Genomic DNA, 24,635 nt, shown 5'->3' with positions numbered 1-24,635 from the left:
TGCATCAATGCAATCAATCAGTTATATGTATGTGGGTGTGTATGTGTGTATATATATATATATATACATATACATATATATGTATATATATAAAATATTTGATATTTGCCTCTTCCTTAAGTTTCATCATTTTTCTCTAGTAAACTATACATGCCTTTTCAAAAGCACATTTTAAAATAATTATTAAAATTTTATATATTTCATGACACTTTATATTCTGCGGTCTCTACGATAGACTCACAGAGACACACTTGACACACTACTTATAATATTCATTTCCTTTACATTTGTCTCCAAGATACATTTCCATGAAAACTTACAAATTCCCCTAAATTGTTTTTTGTTTTGATAAAGATGGAATTAGATTTCTGTCTGTTCCTTTTTTTTTTTTTTAACATCTTTATTGGAGTATAATTGCTTTACAATGGTGTGTTAGTTTCTGCTTTATAACAAAGTGAATCAGTTATACATATACATATGTTCCCATATCTCTTCCCTCTTGCGTCTCCCTCCCTCCCACCCTCCCTACCCCGCCCCTCTAGGTGGTCACAAAGCATGGAGCTGATCTCCCTGTGCTATGCGGCTGCTTCCCACTAGCTATCTATTTTATATTTGGTAGTGTATATATGTCCATGCCACTCTCTCACCCTGTCACATCTTACCCCTCTCCCTCCCCATATCCTCAAGTCCATTCTCTAGTAGGTCTGTGTCTTTATTCCCATCTTACCACTAGGTTCTTCATGCCCTTTTTTTTTCTTTTTCCCTTAGATTCCATATATATGTGTTAGCATACTGTATTTGTTCCTTCTTAAAATATGTTCTTCCTTCCTCTATAAGCAAGTCTTCTGGGAAAATATCAGACACAATCATCTGACAAAACTTGCCCGAGAAACAGTTTGTATTTTAAGATTTGAATGATTATTATAACCCAATAAGCATTTCTTTGAAAACTACTATATGCCCTTGATTGCAAAGAATAGTAAGACTATTCAGGAAGGCCATATATTGATTTGCATCCCTTCAATAACAGATACAGTGTTTTCTTTTATTACCTAGTTTCTGTTCTCATCACTGTTCTTCAACAGCATTGTTCTCTATAATTTTATACTATATAATACCACCTGTTAAAATAGTGCTTAAGGATCTTGAAATATATTCAATATTAAAACTGTCTACTAAATAAAATGATTCAGTACAACACATATTTATAATATAGTCTTCTAGAGTTGCGATATCACTTTATTGGGAAATTTTTCTACACAAACTTTTCCAAAGTATTCTGCTCCTTTAAAAATAGATTTCTCATTTTTTGCTTATTACATTGATGCCACCGGAGCCTCAGAAACACAAAGTCTCCTATGTATATGGATGGATAATCCTAAAATAAAGTTGTAAATAATTATTCAGAAAATTGGAACTGAGCACAGGATCACATAAATTATCAGCTGAAGCCAGAACCCTTCTCCCTCCTTGCTCAATGGAAGAATTGTTGCTTCGTATTTTTGCAGTGTGTTTTGCCATTAAGGGATCCTCATGAACCAACAATCTGCATGTCAAAAAATACCTTGAATAAATAGAGATGGTAATTTTTAATTTTCTTCATGAAATATAATTTTGTAAACTTTCCCAAAGTAAATATGGAAGAAAAAAAATATATGAGGCTTCCCTTTATTTCCTTTCAGCTGTAACAATGTCACAGTAAAACAGAGTATAATTATTTTCTTCGATTTTGAATATTAATAATTATTTCTTTACATTTTGATATTTTTAGAGTAAATGATCCACTAAGCTATCATACAGTTGTGGAAAACCCATAAAAACACTTACATACATGCACACCCAGGTGGAAATAGCTATTTTGTATGTGCCAGTAACCCTTCAGTATAGTAAATGGAGGAATGGAACAAACATATACTTGGTTTGTTTGTTTTTTCATGTGTAAGAGGTGCACACAAGGGAATGTCTATATTGTTTGTGTATTCTTCCATAATGAAGCCATTTGTAACAAAGAACAAAAAACTGGGTCAAAATGAATAACTTGTTGCTAATACTCTAGTCATCCAAGCCATGTTACAAAAATGTACCTGATGGAAAATCATAGTTGCCAAGTAACAATATGACATTCTTATAAGGAATTTGATATTTCCCAGAAATATGATATAATGATATTTAGTAACAAGTATAATTTTCCTCTCAAGAGCAAAAGAGATACCTACTCAACATTGTTGAAATTCTATACTTATGAAATTCTAGTTATGCAATTACTTTTCACCTCTTAACAAACCTAATTATTATTATTATTTTTTTTAAATTTATTTATTTATTTTTGCCTGTGTTGGGTCTTCGTTTCTGTGCGAGGGCTTTCTCTAGTTGCGGTGAGCGGGGGCCACTCTTCATCGCGGTGCGCGGGCCTCCCACTATCGCGGCCTCTCTTGTTGGGGAGCACAGGCTCCAGACGCACAGGCTCAGTAGTTGTGGCTCACGGGCCCAGTTGCTCCGTGGCATGTGGGATCTTCCCAGACCAGGGCTCGAACCCGTGTCCCCTGCATTGGCAGGCAGATTCTCAACCACTGCGCCACCAGGGAAGCCCAACAAACCTAATTATTGAAACTACAAAATATTTTGTTAGTGTAATTGATTCCAGAAACAAGCTATTTGGTTGTGATATTCAAGTGAGAAAAAACAGAGCTCTAAGTAGCAAAGTATCTATAAAATCAAAATACAGTGATTTACAAATATTTGCTATTACGTGAACTTTTCTAGAATGATTGGCATGGCCCAAGATTTTGGAATTAATATTTCATGAAAATAATCATAATCATTCTCTTAGGTCTTAGAAAAGCCATCCATGGTAATATTAAATCATTTGTTCTTTTATTCTGTTTCCATTATTTTGTGTGTGTGTGTCTTTCTCCTTTTGTGTGGGAATGAACAACCTCTTAGATCATTTGAAATAATTACAAACACAAGTTTTCATATTGCTATGTTGTCCTATAATGAATTTAAATTTTTTGTTACACTCTTAAGTTTTAACTCTGGTAGCTAATTTGGCAGTTACTTTAAATATCTTGATTCTCTCTGTGGTTTTGTTTGTTTGTTTTAATATTAGGGAATTACTGTTCATTTTTTTGAGGTATGTAATGGTATTGTGGTTGTTTTTATGAGATGCATGCCTAAGTGTTTAGGGGTGAAACATCATGTCTGTAAGTTACTTTCCAATTGTTCAGTAAAAAATATGACAAAATGTTAATTTTTAAATCTAGGTGGTGGATATATAATTTGTTTTATTTTTCTTTAACTTTTCTGTATATTTGAACATTTTCATAATAGAAAGTTGTGGAAAATAAGGCTATCTGTTAAAATACTTGAAAGCATGGTTCAGACAACTGTAAAAATGGGAAACAGAAAGAATCAAGATATTTAACAGTGTACATGTCCCTACACTCTTTCCCCTGGCCTTGAATTATAAATCTGCCTCAGCATCTATTGGAAGAATATTTTTCTCAGCAATTCTTTGACTTCCAGTTCTGGCAGAACAACCACCCAGCTAAGTTCAGGCCAAATTATGTAAAATAAGCAAATAAATATTTGTTGTTTTAATGCCCCCAATTTTAAGGTGGTTTGTCCTACAACACTAGATAATTGCTAACCCCCCTACCCCAAAATATTTGAATTCAGTTTGGCACAAGCATTTTTAAAGCTCTTTAAATGATTCTAATGTGAAGTAAATGTTGAGATGAATAGCCATATAAAATTGAGATATTTATCCATAGAAATGCTAAATAAAAATATTTGAACAAGTTTTCAATACTAGGAAATACAGAGCTTAATATAAAATAAATGGCTTTGGGACTTATTTATGAACAAAAGGCTTTATATTAAATATAGATTTTTGAATTAAAAAATAGAGTTGTCACTGGTGTGTAAACAATTTTAGAAAAGGATTTAGTGAGTTGACTAAGAACAAACTTGAGGGACTTCCCTGATGGTCCAGTGGTTAAGATTCCGAGGTTCCAATGCAGGGGGCAAGGGTTTGATCCCTGGTTAGGGAGCTAAGATCCCACATGTGGCATGGCCCAAAATAAATAGATAGATAGGGAAAAAATTCATAGCACAGTCCTTTAAAAAAAAAAAAAGAACAAACGATCAAAATGAACTAAGTTGCTTATTTGATGTTTCAAATAGTTAAATTAGGAGGTAATGATTTTATTAAATTATTGGATATGGTAATATTTTGTTAAATTATTAGGAGATTTTGAACAGGTAGTTTGTGTTACTTTTTTAGGGATGAGAGGGGGTTGAATGTCATTCATTTATTACCAATTCAATCCTTGGTTATATTTTCCTAAGATTTTTTGTTTGTTTGTTTTTTGTGTGTGTTTTTTTTCTTATCTTTGTTTTCATTTATTTTTTTAACTTTTTAAAATTGAAGTATAGTTAATTTACAATGTTGTGTTAGTTTAAGGTATTCAACAAAGTGATTCAGTTACACAGACACACACACACACATTTTTTCAGATTTTTCCCCATTATAGGTTATTACAATACATTGAAAATAGTTTCCTGTACTATACAGTAGGTCCTTGTTGCTTATCTATTTTATATATAGTAGTGTGTATATGTTAATCCCAAACTCCTAATTTACTCCCCTTTCCCCGTATCCCTTTTGGTAACCATAAGGTTTTTTTTTCTGTGTCTGTGAGTCCATTTCTGTTTTATAAATAAGTTCATTTATATCATTTTTTTAGATTCAACAGATAAGTGATGTCATATGATATTTGTCTTTCTCTATCTGACTTACTTCACTTAATATGATAATCTCCAGGTCCATCTATGTTGCTGCAAATGGCATCATTTCATTTTTTATAACTGAGTAATATTCCATTGTGTTTATATACCACATCTTCTTTATTCATTCATTGTTGATGGACACATAGGTTGCTTTCATGTCCTGGCTATCATAAATAGTGCTCCTATGAACACTGGGGTGCATGTATTTTTTCAAATTAGGGTTTTCTCTGGATATATGCCCAGGAGTGGAATTGATGGATCATATAGTAACTCTATTTTTAGTTTTTTAGGGAATCTTCATACTGTTCTCCATAGTGGCTGCACCAATTTACATTCCCAACAGTGTAGTACAGGGGTTCCCAACCCCTGGGCCTTGGACAAGTACCGGTCTGTGGCCTGTTAGGAACCAGGCCGCACAGCAGGAGGTGAGCGGCAGGAGAGCGAGCAAAGCTTCATCTGTATCTACAGCTGCTCCCCATCGCCCGCATTACCATCTGAGCTCCACCTCCTGTCAGATCAGTGGCAGCATTAGATTCTCGTAGGAGCGCAAACCCTACTGTGAACTGCACATGTGAGGGATCTAGGGTGCCTGCTCCTTATGAGAATCTAATGCCTGATGATCTGAGGTGGAGCTGAGATTGTGATGCTAGCGCTGGGGAGTGGCTGCAAATACAGATCATCATTAGCAGAGAGGTTTGACTACACAGAGACCATAATAAATCAACTGCTTGCAGACTCATATCAAAACCCTATCAGGGAGTGGCAAGTGACAATTAAGCTGCATCTGGTGTCAGGCTTCATAGTGGCAAGTGAGTTGATGTACGTCAATAGTACAGCTGCATCTGTTGGCAGGCTTTAAGTCAGAATCTGACACCTATTTTGGTCTGTGTGTGGCCCACCCATTATTTTATTTACCACTTCCATCAGCGCCTCTTTCCAACACTTTGCACTTGTCTCAGTCACAGTTTTGGTAAGCCCACAAGCTAACCCTAGCCAAAATGAGTAAAAAAACAAATGTCACCGGAGAGCTTCTTTGAAAAGGGGGAAAGACCCAATGATGAGACAGCAGAAGACTCTAAGACTGCCAACAAAAAGAAAGCTGCATTTAAAAGAAAATACCGAGTCCTACTTAAGTTGCGGGTTCATTGCAACAGGTGATGTACATTCTCCAAGCCCACGTTGTATAATGTGGCGACTGGCTATTCAGCAAAGCCATGAAACCTTCAAAACTGTTTTGCCACATGGAGACCAAGCATCCTGCATTAAAAGACAAACCTTTGGAGTTCTTCAAAAGAAAAAAACATGAATATGAAGAACAGAAGCAATTATTGAAGGCTACCACTTCATCAAATGTGTCTGCACTGAGAGCATCATTCTTAATGGCTAACTGCATTGCTAAAGCTAAGAAGCCCTTTACCATTGGCGAAGAGTTGATCCTGGCTGCTCCTAAGGACATTTGTCATTAACTTTTAGGGGAGGCTGCAGTTTAAAAGGTAGCACGTGTTCCTCTTACGGCTAGCACCATAACTAGATGAATTGATGAAATAGCAGAGGATATTGAGGCACAATTGTTAGAGAGGATTAATGAGTCACCGTGGTATGCAATCCAGGTTGACAAGTCTACTGATGTTGACAACAAGGCAACAATGCTTGTTTCTGTGCAATATGTTTTTCAGGAGGATGTGCATGAGGATATGTTATGTGCACTTTTGTTGCCAGCCAACACCAGAGCTGCAGAACTATTCAAGTCTTTGAATGATTACGTATCAGGAAAACTGAATTAGTCATTTTGTGTCAGAATATGTATGGATGGAGTGGCTGCCATGACTGAACAGCTTTCTGGTTTCACTACTTGAGTCAAAGAGGTCGCTGCTGAATGTGAGTCTACACATTGTGTTATCCATAAAGAAATGCTGGCTAGCCGAAAAATGTCACCTGAACTTAACAACATTTTGCAGGATGTGATTAAAATTACCAACCACATTAAAGTACATGCCCTTAACTCACGTCTGTTCGCGCAACTCTGTGAGGAGATGGACACGGAGCACACACGTCTTCTCTTATACACAGAAGTGAGATGGCACTCTACAGGTAGATCACTGGCCAGAGTTTTTGAGTTACAAGAGCCGCTCCAGAGATTTCTTTTAGAAAAACAGTCACCACTGGCAGCACATTTCAGTGACACAAAATGGGTCGCAAAACTTGCATATTGGGGAGGAGCTTCAAGATGGCGGAAGAGTAAGACATGGAGATCACATTCCTCCCCACAGATACATCAGAAATACATCTACCTGTGGAACAACTCCTACAGAACACCTACTGAACGCTGGAAGAAGACCTCAGACCTCCCAAAAGGCAAGAAACCCCCCACGTACCTGGGTAGGGCAAAAGAAAAAAGAAAAAACAGACACAAAAGCATAGGGATGGGACCTGCACCAGTGGGAGGGAGCCGTGAAGGAGGAAAGCTTTCCACGCACTAGGAAGCCCCTTCGCGGGTGGAGACTGCGGGTAGCAGAAGGGGGGAGCTTCAGAGCCGCGGAGGAGAGCGCAGCCACAGGGGTGCGGAGGGCAAAGCGGAGAGACTCCCGCACAGAGGCTCGGCGCCGAGCAGCACTCACCAGCCCGAGACGCTTGTCTGCTCAGCCGCCGGGGCGGGCGGGGGCTGGGAGCTGAGGCTCGGGCTTCGGTGGGATCCCAGGGAGAGGACTGGGGTTGGCGGCATGAACACAGCCTGAAGGGATTAGCACACCACAGCTAGCCGGGAGGGAGTCCGGGAAAAAGTCTGCAGCTGCCGAAGAGGCAAGAGACTTTTTCTTCCCTCTTTGTTTCCTGGTGCGCAAGGAGAGGGGATTCAGAGCACCGCCTAAAGGAACTCCAGAAACGGGCGCGAGCCGCGGCTATCAGCGCGGACCCCAGAGATGGGCATGAGACGCTAAGGCTGCTGCTGCCATCACCAAGAAGCCTGTGTGCAAGCACAGGTCACTCTCCACACCGCCCCTCCCGGGAGCCTGTGCAGCCCGCCACGGCCAGGGTCCCGTGATCCAGGGACAACTTCCCCAGGAGAATGCTCTGCGTGCCTCAGGCTGGTGCAACATCACGCCGGCCACTGCCGCTGCAGGCTCGCCCCGCATCTGTACCCTTCCCTCCCCCCCGGCCTGAGTGAGCCAGAGCCCCCGAATCAGCTGCTCCTTTAACCCCGTCCTGTGTGAGCGAAGAACAGACACCCTCAGGCGACCTACACGCAGAGGCGGGTCCAAATCCAAAGCAGGACCCCGGGAGCTGTGCGAACAAAGAAGAGAAAGGGAAATCTCTCCCAGCAGCCTCAGGAGCAGCGGATTAAATCTCCACAATCAACTTGATGTACCTGCATCTGTGGAATACCTGAATAGACAACGAATCATCCCAAATTGAGGAGGTGGTCTTTGGGAGCAACCATATATATTTTTTTTCCCCCTTTTCCTCTTTTTGTGACTGTGTACGTGTATGCTTCTGTGTGTGATTTTGTCTGTGTAGCTTTACTTTTACCATTTGTCCTAGGGTTCTGTCTGTCTGGTTTTTTTTGTTTGTTTTTTACTTAAAAAAATTTTTTTTTCTAAAAAATTATTTTTCATTTTAATAACTATTTTATTTTATTTTATTTTATTTTACTTTATCTTATTCTTTCTTTCTTTCTTTTCTTCCTCCCTTTTATTCTGAGCTGTGTGGAGGACACGCTCTTGGTGCTCCAGCCAGGCATCAGGGCTGTGCCTCTGAGGTGGGAGAGCCAAGTTCAGGACACTGGTCCACAAGAGACCTCCCAGCTCCACGTAATATCAAACAGCGAAAATCTCCCAGAGATCTCCATCTCAATGCCAAAACCCAGCTCCACTCAGTGACCAGCAAGCTACAGTGCAAGGCACCCTATGCCAAACAACTAGCAAGACAGGAACACAACCCCATCCATTAGCACAGAGTCTGCCTAAAATCATGATAAGGCCACAGACACCCCAAAACACACCACCAGACGTGGAACTGTCCACCAGAAAGACAAGATCCAGCCTCATCCACCAGAACACACACACTAGTCCCCTCCAACAGGAAGCCTACACAACCCACTGAACCAAACTTAGCCAATGGGGAAAGACACCAAAAACAATGAAAACTATGAACCTGCACCCTGCAAAAAGGAGACACCAAACACAGTAAGTTAAGCACAATGAGAAAACAGAAACAGACAGCAGATGAAGGAGCAAGGCAAAAATCCACCAGACCTAACAAATGAAGAGGAAATAGGCAGTCTACCTGAAAAAGAATTCAGAATAATGATAGTAAAGATGATCCAAAATCTTGGAAATAGAATGCAGAAAATATAAGAAATGTTTAACAAGGACCTAGAAGAACTAAAGAGCAAACAAACAGTGATGAACAACACAATAAATGAAATTAAATATTCTCTAACAGGGATCAACAGCAGAATAACTGAGGCAGAAGAATGGATAAATGACCTGGAAAATAAAATAGTGGAAATAACTACTGCAGCGCAGAATAAAGAAAAAAGAATGAGAAGAATTGAGGACAGTCTCAGAGACCTCTGGGACAACATTAAATGCACCAACATTCGAACTATAGGGGTCCCAGAAGAAGAGGCGAAAAAGAAAGGGACTGAGAAAATATTTGAAGAGATTATAGTTGAAAACTACCCTAATATGGGAAAGGAAATAGTTAATCAAGTCCAGGAAGCACAGATAGTCCCATACAGGATAAATCCAAGGAGAAACACACCAAGACACATATTAATCAAACTATCAAAAATTAAATACAATTAACAAATATTAAAAGCAGCAAGGGAAAAAAAATCAAATAACACATAAGGGAATCCCCATAAAGTTAACAGCAGATCGTTCAGCAGAAACTCTGCAAGCCAAAAGGGAGTGGCAGGACATATTTAAAGTGATGAAGGAGAAAAACCTACAACCAAGATTACTCTACCCAGCAAGGATCTCATTCAGATTTGACAGAGATATTAAAAGCTTTGCAGACAAGCAAAAGCTAAGAGAATTCAGCACCACCAAACCAGCTTTACAACAAATGCTAAAGGAACTTCTCTAGGCAGGAAACACAAGAGAAGGAAAAGACCTACAATAATAAACCCCAAACAATTAAGAAAATGGTAACAGGAACATACATATCAATAATTACCTTAAATGTAAATGGATTAAATGCTCCCACCAAAAGACACACACTTGCTGAATGGATACAAAAACAAGACCCGTACATATGCTGTCTACAAGAGACCCACTTCAGACCTAGGGACACATATAGACTGAAAGTGAGGGGATAGAAAAAGATATTCCATGCAAATGGAAATCAAAAGAAAGCTGGAGTAGCAGTTCTCATATCAGACAAAATAGACTTTAAAACAAAGACTATTACAAGAGACAAAGATGGACACTACATAATGATCAAGGGATCAATCCAAGAAGAAGATATAACAATTGTAAATATTTATGCACCCAACATAGGAGCACCTCAATACATAAGGCAAATACTAACAGCCATAAAAGGGGAAATCGACAGTAACACAATTATAGTAGCGGACTTTAACACTCCACTTTCACCAGTGGACAGATCATCGAAAATGAAAATAAATAAGGAAACACAAGCTTTAAATGATACATGAAAGAGGATGGACTTAATTCATATTTATAGGACATTCTATCCAAAAACAACAAAATACACATTCTTCTCAAGTGCTCATGGAACGTTCTCCAGGATAGATCATATCTTGGGTCACAGATCAAGCCTTGGTAAATTTAAGAAAATTGAAATCGTATCAAGTATCTTTTCTGACCACAGCGCTATGAGACTAGACATCAAATACAGGAAAAAATCTGTAAGAAATACACACATGGAAGCTAAACAACACACTACTTAATAACCAGGAGATCACTGAAGAAATCAAAGAGGAAATAAAAAAATACCTAGAAACAAATGACAACAAAAACACAATGAATCAAAACCTATGGGATGCAGCAAAAGCAGTTCTAAGAGGGAAGTTTATACCTATACAACCCTACTTTAAGAAACAAGAAACATCTCAAATGACCAACCTAACCTTACACCTAAAGCAATTAGAGAAAGAAGAACAAAAAAAACCCCCCCAACGTTAGCAGAAGGAAAGAAATCATAAAGATTAGATCATAAATAATTGAAAAAGAAATGAAGGAAACGATAGCAAAGATCAATAAAACTAAAAGCTGGTTCTTTGAGAAGATAAACAAAATTGATAAGCCATTAGCCAGACTTATCAAGAAAAAAAGGGAGAAGACTCAAATCAATAGAATTAGAAATGAAAAAGGAGAAGTAACAACTGACACTGCAGAAATACAAAGGATCATGAGAGATTACTACAAGCAACCCTATGCCAATAAAATGGACAACCTGGAAGAAATGGACAAATTCTTAGAAAAGTATAACCTTCCAAGACTGAACCAGGAAGAAATAGAAAATATGAACAGACCAATCACAAGCACTGAAATTAAAACTGTGATTAAAAATCTTCTAACAAACAAAAGCCCAGGACCAGATGGCTTCACAGGCGAATTCTATCAAACATTGAGAGAGGACCTAACACTTATCCTTCTCAAAATCTTCCAAAACGTAGCAGAGGGAGGAGCACTCCCCAACTCATTCTATGAGGCCACCATCACTCTGATACCAAAACCACACAAAGATGTCACAAAGAAAGAAAACTACAGGCCATTATCACTGATGAACATATATGCAAAAATCCTCAACAAAATACTTGCAAACAGAATCCAACAGCACATTAAAAGGATCATACACTATGATCAAGTGGGGTTTATCCGAGAAATGCAAGGATTCTTCAATATATGCAAATCAATCAATGTGATACACCATATTAACAAATTGAAGGAGAAAACTCATATGATCATCTCAATAGATGCAGCGAAAGCTTTTGACAAAATTCAACACCCATTTATGATAAAAACCCTCCAGAAAGTAGGCATAGAGGGAACTTTCCTCAACATAATAAAGGCCATATATGACAAACCCACAGCCAACATCGTTCTCAATGGTGAAAAACTGAAACCATTTCCACTAAGATCAGGAACAAGACAAGGTTGCCCACCGTCACCACTATTATTCAACATTGTTTTGGAAGTTTTAGCCACAGCAGTCAGAGAAGAAAGAGAAATAAAAGGAATCCAAATCAGAAAAGAAGAAGTAAAGCTGTCACTGTTTGCAGATGACATGATACTACACATACAGAATCCTAAAGATGCTCCCAGAAAACTACTAGAGCTAATCAATGAATTTGGTAAAGTAGCAGGATAGAAAATTAATGCACAGAAATCTCTTGCATTCCTATACACTAATGATGAAAAATCTGAATGTGAAATTAAGAAAACACTCGCATTTACCATTGCAACAAAAAGAATAAAATATATAGGAGTAAACCTACCTAAGGAGACAAAAGACCTGTATGCAGGAAATTATAAGACACTGATGAAAGAAATTAAAGATGATACAAACAGATGGAGAGACATACCATGTTCCTGGATTGGAAGAATCAACATTGTGAAAATGACTATACTGTTCAAAGCAATCTACAGATTCACTGCAATCCTTATCAGAGTACCACTGGCATTTTTCACAGAACTAGAACAAAAAATTTCACAATTTGTATGGAAACACAAAAGACCCCGAATAGCCAAAGCAATCTTGGGAAAGAAAAACGAAGCTGGAAGAATCAAGCTCCCTGACTTCAGACTATACTGCAAAGTTACAGTAATCAAGGCAGTATGGTACTGGCACAAAAACAGAAATATAGATCAATGGAACAGGATAGAAAGCCCAGAGATAAACCCACGCACATATGGTCACCTTATCTTTGATAAAGGAGGCCAGTATATACAGTGGAGAAAAGACAGCCTCTTCAGTAAGTGGTGCTGGGAAAACTGGACAGGTACATGTAAAAGTATGAAATTAGAACACTCCCTAATACCATACACAAAAATACACTCAAAATGGATTAAAGACCTAAATGTAAGGCCAGACACCATCAAACTCTTAGAGGGAAACGTAGGCAGAACACTATGACATAAATCACAGCAAGATCCTTTTTGACCCACCTGCTAGAGAAATGGAAATAAAAACAAAAATAAACAAATGGGACCTAATGAAACTTAAAAGCTTTTGCACAGCAAAGGAAACCATAAACAGATGAAAAGCCAACCCTGAGAATGGGAGAAAATATGTGCAAATGAAGCAATTGACAAAGGATTAATCTCCAAAACATAAAAGCAACTCATACAGCTCAATATCAAAAAAACAAACAACCCAAACCAAAAATGGGCAGAAGACCTAAATAGACATTTCTCCAATGAAGATATACTGATTGCCAACAAACACATGAAAGAATGCTCAACATCATTAATCATTAGAGAAATGCAAGTCAAAACTGCAATGAGATATCATCTCACACCGGTCAAAATGGCCATGAACAAAAAATCTACAAACAATAAATGCTGGAGAGGATGTGGAGTAAAGGGAACCCTTTTGCACTGTTGGTGGGAATGTTAATTGATTCAGCTACTATGGAGAACAGTATGGAGGTTCCTTAAAAAACTAAAAATAGAACTACCATACGACCCAGCAATCCCACTACTGGGCATAAACCCTGAGAAAACCATAATTCAAAAAGAGTCATGTATCAAAATGTTCATTGCAGCTCTATTTACAATAGCCAGGACATGGAAGCAACCTAAGTGTCCATCAACAGATGAATGGATAAAGAAGATATGGCACATATATACAATGGAATATTACTCAGCCATATAAAGAAACGAAACTGAGTTATTTGTAGTGAGGTGGATGGACCTAGCGACTGTCATACAGAGTGAAGTAAGTCAGAAAGAAAAAAACAAATACTGTATGCTAACATATATATGGAATCTAAAAAAAGAAAAAAATAAATAAAAGGTCAGCAGAACCTAGGGGCAAGTCGGGAATAAAGATGCAAACCTACTACAGAATGGACTTGAGGATATGGGGAGGGGGAAGGGTAAACTGGGACAAAGTGAGAGAGTGGCATGGACATATATACACTAACAAACGTAAAATAGATAGCTAGTGGGAAGCAGCCACATAGCACAGGGAGATCAGCTCGATGATTTGTGACCACCTAGAGGGGTGGGATAGGGACGGTGGGAGGGAGGGAGATGCAAGAGGGAAGAGATATGGGGACATATGTATATGTATAACTGATTCACTTTGTTATAAAGCAGAAACTAACACACCATTGTAAAGCAATTTTACTCTAATAAAGATGTTTAAAAAACAAAGAAAACTTGCTTACTTGTGTGACATATTCAACCTGATCAACAAACTCAATCTGTCACTTCAGGGGAGAATGACAACTGTGTTCAAGTTGGCAGATAAAGTGGCTGCATTCAAAGTCAAACTGGAATTATGGCAGCGATGAGTGAACATTGGTATTTTTGACATGTTTCAAACATTAGCATAGGTTTTGAAAGAGACTGAGCCAGGGCCTTCCTTCTCCCAGCTAGTGCATGATCACCTATCTCAACTTTCAAAAGAGGTTGAGCATTACTTCCCAACCACAAAAGACCCCCAAACTGGGAAGGAATGGATCCGTGACCAATTTGTGAATAAGTCTGTTGATCGACTTGTCCATGCTAGAAGAGGATCAACTGCTTGAGATCGCAAATGACGGTGACTTTAAAAGTATGTTTGAGACAACTTGAAATCTCCATATATTCTGGATTAAAGTCAAGGCAGAATATCCTGAGATTGCCACAAAAGCACTGAAAAGCCTACTTCCATTTCCAACATCCTATCTTTGTGAAGCAAGGTTTTCTGCAGTGACAGCACCAAAACGAGATTATAGAGTAGACTGGACATAAGAAACACACTTCAGGTGTCACTGTCTCCCATCATCCCCAGATGGGACCATGTAGTTGCAGGAAAAACAAGCTCAGGGCTCTCACTGATTCTGCATTGTGGTGAGTTGTATAATTATTTCATTATATATTACAATGTAAAAATAATAGAAATAAAGTGCATAATAAATGTAATGAGCTTGAATCATCCAAAACCATCCCCCACCCCTGCCGGTCTGTGGAAAAATTGTCTTCCACAAAACTGGTTCCTGTTGCCAAAAAGTTGGGGACCGCTGGTGTAGTAGGGTTCCTTTTCTCCACACCCTCTCCAGTATTTATTATTTGTAGACTTTTTGATGATGGGCATTCTGACTGGTGTAAGGTGACACCTCATTGTAGTTTTGATTTGCATTTCTCTAATAATTAGCAATATTGAACAACTTTTCATGTGACTGTTGGCCATCTGTATGTCTTCTTTGGAGAAATGTCTGTTTAGGTCTTCTGCCTATTTTTTTATTGGGTTGTTTGTTTTTTTGGATATTAAGCTCTATGAGCTGTTTGTGTATTTTGGAAATTAATCCCTTGACTGTAGCATTTTTTGCAAATATTTTCTCCCAGTCTATAGGTTGTCTTTTTGCTTTGTTTATGGTTTCCTTTGTCATGCAAAAGCTTTTAAGTTTAATTAGGTCCCTTTTTTTTTTAAAATTTTATTTATTTATTTATTTATGGCTGTGTTGGGTCTTCGTTTCTGTGCAAGGGCTTTCTCTTGTTGCAGCAAGTGGGGGCCACTCTTCATCGCGGTGCGTGGGCCTCTCACTATCGTGGCCTCTCTTGTTGCGGAACACAGGCTCCAGATGCGCAGGCTCAGCAATTGTGGCTCACGGGCCTAGTCGCTCCACAGCATGTGGGATCTTCCCAGACCAGGGCTCAAAACCGTGTCCCCTGCATCGGCAGGCAGATTCTCAACCACTGTGCCACCAGGGAAGCCCAATTAGGTCCCATTTTTTAATTTTTGTTTTTATTTCCATTATGCTAGGAGACAGATCCAAAAAAATAGTGTTGCAATTTATGTCAAAGCGTATTCTGACTATGTTTTCCACTAGGAGTTTTATAGTATCTCGTTTTACATTTTGGTCTATCAATTTTGAGTTTATTTTTGTATATGGTGTTAGAGAATGTTCTAATTTTATTCTTTTACATGTAGCTGTATAGCTGACCCAAGCCTACTTATTGAAGAGACTGTCTTTAGCCATTGTGCATTCTTGCTTTCTTTGTCATAGATTAATTAACAATTAATTTATGGGTTTATTTTTGGGCTTTCTATCCTGTTCCATTGATCTATATGTCTGTTTTGGTGCCAGTGCCATACTTTTTTATTGCTATAGCTTTGTAGTATAGTTTAAAGTTTGGGAGCATGATTCTTCCAGCTCTCTTCTTCTTTCTCAAGATTGTTTTGGCTATTCAGGGTATTTTGTGTTTCCATACAAATTAAAAAAATTTTTATTGTAGTTCTGTGAAAAATTGAAAAATACCATTGGTAATTTGATAGGAATTGCATTGACTCTGTAGATTGCCTTGGGTAGTATGGCCATTTCAACAATATTGATTCTTCCAATCTGAGAACATGGTATACCTTTCCATCTGTTTGTGTTGTCTTCAGTTTCTTTCATCAGTGTCTTATAGTTTTCAGAGTACAGGTATTTTGCCTCCTTAGGTAGGTTTATTCCTAGGTATTTTATTCTTTTTGATGTGATGGTAAATGGGATTGTTTCCTTAGTTTCTCTTTCTGATATTTTGTTGTTAGTGTATAGAAATGCAACAGATTTCTGTATATTAATTTTGTATCCTGGATCTTTACCTAATTCATTGATGAGCTTTAGTTGTTTTCTAGTAGCATCTTTAGGATTTTCTATGTATAGCTTCATGTCATATGCAAACAGAGACAATTTTCCTTCTTCTTTTTCAATTTGTATTTCTTTTATTTCTTTTTCTTCTCTGATTGCTGTGGCTAGGACTTTCAACACTGTGTTGAATAAAAGTGGCAAGAGTGGGCATCCTTGTTTTGTTCCTAATCTTAGAGAAAATGGTTTTTCACCATTGAGTGTGATGTTAACAGTGGGTTTGTCTATAAGGCCTTTATTGTGTTGAGGTAGGTTCCCTCTTTGAAGAGTTTTTATTATAAATTGGTGTTGAATTTTATCAAAAGCTTTTTCTGCATCTATTGAGAAAGATGATCATATGGTTTTTATTCTTCAATTTGTTAATGTTGTGTCACATTTATTGATTTGCAGATATTGAAAAATCCTTGTATCCCTGGGATAAATCCCACTTGAACATGGTGTTTGATCCTTTTAATGTATTGTTGCATTCAGTTTACTAGTATTTTGTTAAGGATTTTTGCATCTATGTTCATCAGTGATATTGGCCTGTAATTTTCTTTTTTGTGTGGTATCTTTGACTGGTTTTGTTATCAGAGTGAAGGTGGCTTCATACAATGAATAAGGAAGTATTTCTTCCTCTGCATTTTTTTAGGAATAATTTCAGAAAGATAGGTGTTAACTCTTCTCTAAATGTTTTACCTGTGAAGCCCTCAGGTCCTGGTACTTTGTTTTTTGGGAGTTTTAAAATTACTGATTCAATTTCAGTACTGGTAATTGGTCTGTTCATATTTTTTATTTCTTCCTGGTTCAGTCTTGAGAGATTGTGCCTTTCTAAGAATTTGTCACTTTCTTCTAGGTTGTCCACTTTATTGGTGTATAGTTGCTCATAGTAGTCTCTTAGGATCCTTTGTATTTCTGTGTGTTTGTTGTAACGTTTTCTTTTTCATTTCTGATTTTATTGATTTGGGCTCTCTCCCTTTTTTTCATGATAAGTCTGGCTAAGGGTTTATCTGTTTTGTTTACCTTTTCAAAGAACAAGCTTCTTTTGGTTTCATTGATCTTTTCTATTTTTTTTTAAGTCTCTACTTCATTTATCTCTGCTCTGATCTGTATGATTTCTTTCCTTCTATTAACCTTGGGTTTTGTTGGCTCTTCTTTTTCTAGTTGCTTTAGGTGTAAAGTTAGGTGATTTTTTTTTGAGATTTTTCTTGTTTCTTGAGGTAAGCTTGTATTACTATAAACTTCCCTCTTAGAACTGCTTTTGCTGCATGTTATAGGTTTTGGATCATTGTGTTTTTATTTTCTTTTGTCTCTAGGTATTTTTTGATTGCCTCTTTGATTTTTTTAGTGATCCATTGGTTGTTTAGGACCATATTGATTAACCTCCCTGTGTTTGTGTTTTTTGCAGTTTTTTCTTGTAATTAATTTCTAGCCTCATGGCACTGTGGTTTGGAAAGATGCTTGACATGATTTCAATTTTCTTAAAATTACCAAGGTTCATTTTGTGGCTTACCATGTGATCTATCCTGGAGAATGTTCCATGTGCGCTTGAAAAGGATGTGCATTCTGATCTTTTCAGATGAAACACTCTATATATATATATCAATTAAGTTCATTTGGTCTAATATGTTATTTAAGGCCTGTGTTTCCTAGTTGATTTTCTGTCAGAGTGATCTGTCCACTGATCTAAGTGGGGTGTTAAAGTTCCCTGCTATTATTGCGTTATTATTGATTTCTCCTTTTATGTCTGTTAACATTTGCCTTATATATTGAGGTGCTCCCATGTTGGGTGCATATATATTTATAATTGCTATATCTTCTTCTTGGATTGATCCCTTGATCGTTATGTAGTGTCCTTCTCTGTCTCTTGCGACAATCTCTATTTTAAAGTCTAATTTTGTCTGATATAAGTATTGCTACTCCAGCTTTCTTTCAATTTCCATTTGCATAGAATACATTTTTCCACCCCCTCACTTTCAGTCTGTACATGTCTCTAAATCCAAAGTGAGTCTCTTGTAGGCAGCATATATACATGTCCTGATTTTGTATCCATTCATCCAGTCTATGTCTTTTGGGTGGAGCCTTTAGTCCACTTATATTTAAGGAAATTATTGATATGTATGTTCTTATCATTTTATTAATTGTTTTGGATTTGTTTTTGTAGGTCTTTTACCCCTTTCTTCTTTTGTTCTCTTCTCTTGTGATTTGATGACTATCTTTAGTGTTGTGTTTGGATTCCTTTTCTTTTTTCTGTGTATATCTATCATAGATTTTCATTTTGCAGCGACCATGGGGTTTTTGTACAGAAGTATATATATACTTAAGTTGCTGATCTCTTAATTTCATATACATTTTAGATACCCTGCATTTGTACTCTCCTCCCCTCCTGATTACTGTTTTGATATATGTTTTACATCTAATTGTTTTATGTATCCCTTAACTGCTTATTGTGGATACAAATGATCTTACTACTTTTGTCTTTCACCCTTCCTACTAGCTTTTGTGTGGATTATTTCCTACCTTTATTGCATGTTTGCTTTTAGCAGTGAGCTTTTCCATTTTGTAATTTTCTTGTTTCTAGTTGTGGCCTTTTCTTTTCTCCCTGGAAAAGTTCCTTTAGCATTTGCTGCAAAACTGACTTGGTGGTGCTGAATTCTTTTAGCTTTTGCTTGTCTGTAAAGCTTTTGGTTTCCCAATATCTGAATGAGAGGCTTGCTGGTACAGTATTCTTGGTTGTAGGTTTTTCTCTTTCATCATTTACATATATTGTGCCACTCCCTTCTGGCCTGCAGAGTTTCTGCTGAAAAATGAGCTGACAGCCTTATGAGAGTTCCCTTGTATGTTATTTGTTGCTTTTCCCTTAATATTCTCTCTTCATCTTTAATTTTTGTCATTTTGATTACAGTGTGTCTCAATGTGTTCATCTGTTTGTTAATCCAATATGGGACTCTCTGTGCTTCCTGGACTTGAGTGACTGTTTCCTTTCCAAGTTCAGGGCAGTTTTCAGCTATTATCTCTTCAAATATTTTCTCAGGCCCTTTCTCTCTCTCTTCTCCTTCTGGGACCCTTATATGTGAATATTAACATGCTTGATTTTTTTTTCCCAGAGGTCTCTTAAACTTTCCTCATTTCTTTTCATTCCTTTTTCTTTTTTTCTGTTCATCACCAGTGATTTCCACTATTCTGTCTTCAAGCTCACTGATCCATTCCTCTACATTATTTAGGCTACTATTTATTCATTCTAGTGTATTTTTCAGTTTAGTTATTTTAGTCTTCAATTCTGTTTAGTTGTTCTTTATATTTTATAATTCTTTGTTAAAACTTTCTAATTTCTCACTCTGTGCATACATTCTCCTCCTGAATTCTTTGATCATCTTTACAATCATTGCTCTGAACTCTTTCTCAGGTAGATTGCCTATCTCTGTGTCAGTTAATTCTTCTTCTGGAGTTTTATTTTGTTCTGTCATCTGAAACATATTCCTCTGTCACCTCACTGTGTCTAAATTGCTATTTGTATTTTTATGTATGTAGTAGGTTAGTTACATTTCTTGACCTTGGAGAAGTGGCCCTCTATAGAATACGTCCCATGCATCCCAGGAGTTCACTCCCTTCTCATCACCCGAGGGCCAGGTGCCAGCTGGTCCTAGGGTAGTGTCTGGCATGTGTTTGCGGATTTGGCCTGCAGGCTGTAGGACCATAGTTTCCTTGCTTTTGGTGTCTGCCCCCTGATGGGTGAGACTGATCTAGAGGCTTGTGCAGATTTCCTGGTGGGTGGGGCTGGTGCCTACCGAATGGTGGTTGGAACTCTGTCTTGGCCCTCTAATATGCAGGGCCATGTGTTGGGGCATGTACAGAGGAGGCTGTGGGTTCAGGAAGTCTTTAGATAGCCTGTCTGCTAATGGATGAGAATGTTTCCCTACCCAGTTAGTTGTTTGACCTGAAGTATCCCAGCGCTTGAGGCTACAGGCTGTTGGGTGGGCCAGGTCTTGATGCTAATGATGCAAGCAAGATGTCAGCCTCCAGGAAAGTTCCTGTAGATGAATATTCCTGATATGTCTTCCACCAGTGTCTATGTCCCCAGAATGAGCTACAGCCACTCCCTGCCTCCCCAGGAGATCCTCCAAGACAAGCAGGTAGGTCTGGCACAGGCTCCTATGAAATTACTGTTTTTGTCCTTGGTCCTGCTGAGTGTGAGATTTTGTGTGTGCCCTTTGAGAGTGAAGTTTCTATTTCCCCCAATCATCTGGAGCTCCTGCAGCCAAGTCCCACTGGCCTTCAAAGCCAAATGCTCTGGGGGCTCGTCTTCCTGTTGCCGGAGCCCCAGGCTGGGGATGTCTGACCTGAGGCTCAGAACTCTCACTCCTGTGGGAGAACCTCTTTAATATAATTATTCTCCAGTTTGTGGGTCACTCACCCAGGGGGTATGAGATCTGATTATTTTACAAGTCCGCCCCTCCTACCGATCTTGTGTTTCTTTCTTTATGTCTTTAGTTGTGGAAGATCTTTTCTGATAGTTTTCAGGCTTTTTAAACAATGGTTGCTCTGCAGATTGTTGTGATTTTGGTGTGCTTGTGAGCGGAGGTAAGCTTAGGGTCCTTTTCTGCCATCTTGGCTGCTCTCCTGTCTGTCTTTAATAAAACATTTTCTTAGAGTTTCTTAGTCTATCCCAGTGGAAATATAGAAAATTTGCAGTAAAATGGAAAGGGCTTATAATTAGCCTGTGGAATTATTATCAATTGAGACATTGCATAAGTTTCTTATCATTGATCCTATCCTATTCAATAAGTTTACTAAGAACCATGTTAAAGACAAGTAATAGCTTATTAAATTTTCTTAACACTGATAAGAAATAATAGACATATTAGGAAGAGGAATCAAAATTTTAAAGTTTCTTCATTGAATATATATATATGTGTGTGTGTGCATATACACACACACACATATCTACTTGAATATAATTGTCTTGCACTCTCTTTTTAATTCTGCACAGTGGGGCTAGTTCTCCCAGTACCTCAGGTAAAACCTTGAGCAAGTGTTATAAATTTTGTCATCTTTCTCTTAGAGAGTATGTCTATAGTCCCTCACTTTATTAATTAAAATGCCCTATCTTGGATCAAAATTAGAATTCCAAACTTGATTCAAAGCTAAGGCTTTTGCAGTCCCTGGTTTCAGCCTGCACCAGGTAAGAAGCCAGCAGTTGAATAAGGAGAGTGTAATCACTTCTTTCTTTCCTTATTTAGGCTCTTCCTCTGCTCCCATTGAACACCTTCCTAACTTCTGTTTGTGGTCCTTTCAGGTTTGCAAATTTTGAAAGGAAAGAGAAGAAGGAGAGAAAAAAGAAGAATCCTTCTGACTTGGTAAGTACACGCAGAGTGATCCTGCATTGTCCTGCACTGTTTGCCATTGACTCATTCTCCCATGAGTATCTATCATATATAGGTCAGAAGACTCCCATGCCCCCAGCAAAGGGAGTCTCTCATCTGCTGTTCACTAAGCAAGTGCCAAGAGTTTCTATTTTGTTTGTTACTCCTTCTGTTATTTCTTGTATCCTGGTGATACCTTCATTTTCTTTCTACTAAGGTTTTATGCCTCCCCATGAAATCCCCTTTGACAGGACTTGACAAACATAGCTTTTCTTTTATGTGAATGGCTCACATCAGGTCCATGAGAAGCACTTATAATCCCTATTGGGAGAATATTTTCAAGTTTATGCCACCCCCCAAAAAAATAGTCACTGCTCTTTTGTTCCATGATAAAAACAGCTAACACACCTATCTTTTACTCAGACCTCCCCGATAGGAATAAAACACTAGTTTACTACGTCAGTACAGGGGGCACATATAAAGCTCTCCAAGAATCCAATTAAACCCTCTGTCCCTAGGATAGATCCTCTGATCCTCCTCTCAGTATCAACTTTTGATTCTTCAGTAACCTTGATGCTGCCAAGTGGGAGTCATCCTTGACTTCTCCTTTCTCAATTTTTATTACCATATGGTTATAATATCCTATTAGTTTTTCCTTATACATTTTTCTAGATTTGGGCCACTGTTGCTCATTTTCACAGCTCCCCAAATCATCCAAACCATTAACTCCTACTAAGATCTCCTAGCACCAACTCAAAACCTTGCCAGTTGCTCTCTATCCCCTTTTCCTGCTTTATTTTTTCTCTATAACTTATTACCCATCTATTTTTCTCTTGCCACTAAGATGTAAGCCCCATGATAGCAGGAACTATTTTGTTCACAAATTTCATCTAGCTAATAGTGCCTGACACATAGCTGGTCTTCAGTAACTATTTGTTGAGTGAATAACTGAACCAATTTTAATTATCAATAAGTGGTTATTACTTTCTTGGTCATTTTGATTAGTTTTTATGTGGAATAGTATTATTCTTGTAAGAGTCTAATAAGTCAGTTTGGTCAACTCTGGCTAATACAAATGTGTCCATTATCATGTATCCATTTAAAGCAAAACAAACCCTTGCAGGTATTCCATTATTTTAATGTAAATATTACAAAAGAGTTTGTACTAAGTGATACCTAATAACCTGGGTGGTTAGTAGTGCTATTGCAAGACATATTTCTTTACATCTACGGTCTGTAGTAATTTCCATAAATGTTAGTGATTGATGCTCTTTTTAGCATTTTTTTTCATTCCTTTTAAGATCTGTTACTAAGGTGTAATAAGTATTAGCATGATAAGATGTCCTCCTAACTGCTCAGTCTTACTTGTTAGTCATGGTATTTTTCTTACAGTGTCCAAAAAGGTCTTAGGAAAACTGGTCTGTTTCATGTTTGAGTATTTATTTCTTCATGAGCTGGTGGAGGACGGGGTTGGAGAAAGAGGCAGTGAAACTAGGAGAATGTCATCCTTTGGCTGTAGTTCCAATTTCAGATAAATATATAGAGAAATTTAAAGTAGATGTGAGTTTATTTCTGAAGGAGAGACACTAGTAATACAAATTCTCACACTAAACAAAACAGTAACACAGCTGTGTGTATTTGCTTATTTAGCTGTGCTTACCATAGCATTTTGTGTATCTGCTTGTAACACCATTTCTCACAGTGTCTGACTTTCCTCCCACACTGTGAGTTTCTCAGTTATAGACAGGCTCTCATTCCTCTTTGTTTCACCATCAAAAAGAAGAGCACATAGTAGCCATTATGTTAAAGTTTGTAATTATGTTTACTCATTATATTCCTTATAAATGATTTATACTTTTTAAAATTTGCCATGGTGATTTTGAAAAATCATCTGGGGAGTTTCTCTTTGGAATTATCTTGTATAATATTTTGTTGCCCTAAAAACTAAGGTATTTTTATTTTACCCTTTTTCCTTTTTTATGTGTTTTTAATTTTTTTATACTAGGCATGAATTACTTTTGTAATTCAAATACAGATTTTAAAAGTCTAAAAACCATTCTTTATTACTTCATTGTCTTACTTAATATTTGCTCCTAAATGGCATTACACAGCAAATACTTACTGAGTGCCTAGTAGGTTTAAGGTTCTATATTATGTATTTTGAGAAGTACTAAAAGAACATATATGCTATCTTTAGCAGAACCTCTGAAAATATGGTCTGGAACTCATCTGGAATATGTTTGTGTGAGTGTGTGTGGAGGATGGGGACAGGGGCTGGGGGGACAGTTGAAGAGATAAACGAAATGCTATTCAGACCTTTTTTAATAATGTTTATCATGGTAGAAATAGTGACCCCATTGTGATCTTCTGTTACACTTATGTTATTTGGCATGTTGATGAACAAGTCCTTTTATATTTGTAGAAATAAAATGGAAAGAAGAAAAGAGCCATCATGGTTTCTAGGCAAAATGTTTTAAACAGAGGATTTGTAGATACTACTTGTAGATGTGTGCCAGTCTCTAGAACTGGCAGATACCTTGGCGTACTTTGCTTAAGAACAATACATAACAGTCACAATCTGCTTATTCCATCTGTTGTCCGTGAGAGAATAATCCATTACACATAGTGATCAGGGTTATCAGGTTACATGTTGAGGATTTTCTGATGCTTTCCTATGAGGTTAAGAAATGTAAAAC

The sequence above is a fragment of the Balaenoptera ricei genome, chromosome 10 (assembly GCF_028023285.1).
Source record: "Balaenoptera ricei isolate mBalRic1 chromosome 10, mBalRic1.hap2, whole genome shotgun sequence".
NCBI lineage: Eukaryota > Metazoa > Chordata > Mammalia > Artiodactyla > Balaenopteridae > Balaenoptera > Balaenoptera ricei.
Note: the sequence above shows the minus strand (reverse complement) of the source record.